Below are 1086 nucleotides of genomic sequence, written 5' to 3' on the forward strand. Positions count from 1 at the left end.
TATAAACATCCCAGCTCCCTTCCAACTAAAGGTAGGTTAACGCTGAGAAACATATTCTACCCTGGCTCCAAGATTTTCCCATTGGGATCTAACTTCAATGACAACTATTTTGATTTACTTGGTCATCCAACCTTCAGTGACCACCTTTTCTCACTTGTCCCCCTTTGCCAATCTTCTACCTGTGTTTCCTTGGATTACTTCCTAAGAGCTACTTGTAGCTGAATAACTGTCTCAGGGGTTGACCTCTGGAGGATCCCAACCAATGCTCCTCTTAACTGGACTTATATTTATATTCATTTAATTCATAATGGGAAAATACATTCACAAACATTGATAATTTTGAACATGGAGAGAAAATTGACATAGTGAATTTTATGTTTACAAATATTAAAAATCGGTCAGAGAAGACCGATTATTTAGCAACAAAATGCTTTGTTGTCAGAATATATTGCACTACAAGTTCAAATTCATTTATACCGTTTCATTTATATTACAAGGACAGACTAAACAGAGTTAATTGATGGTCATAGATTTTGAAATCAGAGCACCTTTTATAGAAATCCTTGTTGACTATATAATTTTGGGAATGTGCCTTTGACTCATTTTTTTTTTATTTCTAGAAAAAAATTTTGCATATACAAATAGGACAATTGTTTTCATTGAATAGTTTTCCAAAACATATATTCTGTTAGGAATAATTAAATTAAGTCATTTATTTCTAAAGCAAATTATAGGAGTCCTCCAGTAAATATTCGTGCCGTCACATGGATTGTAAAGTCAAGCAAAAGGACACATCCTTGTTTCATTCTTCTAAGCAGTGATAGATTTTTCCTTTGGAAGGTATGAAAAAAAGTTATTATAATTATTTTAAGAATATTCGTATGTAACCTTTATATATAAATCTAAATATGTGTATAACGTATGTATTCAGGCACCTATTGGGGGCATATCTGAAGATAGAATCCATGAGTCGTTGTTATGTGTATGTTCAAATACAGTCAGTTCTTCTTGACTTATCCAAAATGGGGCAGCGTATTATGTTCTCAGTAGTAGTGTATCCCTGTTTTATATGCTTGCCGAGTCCTT

Source organism: Cervus canadensis, chromosome 3 (genome assembly GCF_019320065.1).
Source record: "Cervus canadensis isolate Bull #8, Minnesota chromosome 3, ASM1932006v1, whole genome shotgun sequence".
Classification (NCBI taxonomy): domain Eukaryota; kingdom Metazoa; phylum Chordata; class Mammalia; order Artiodactyla; family Cervidae; genus Cervus; species Cervus canadensis.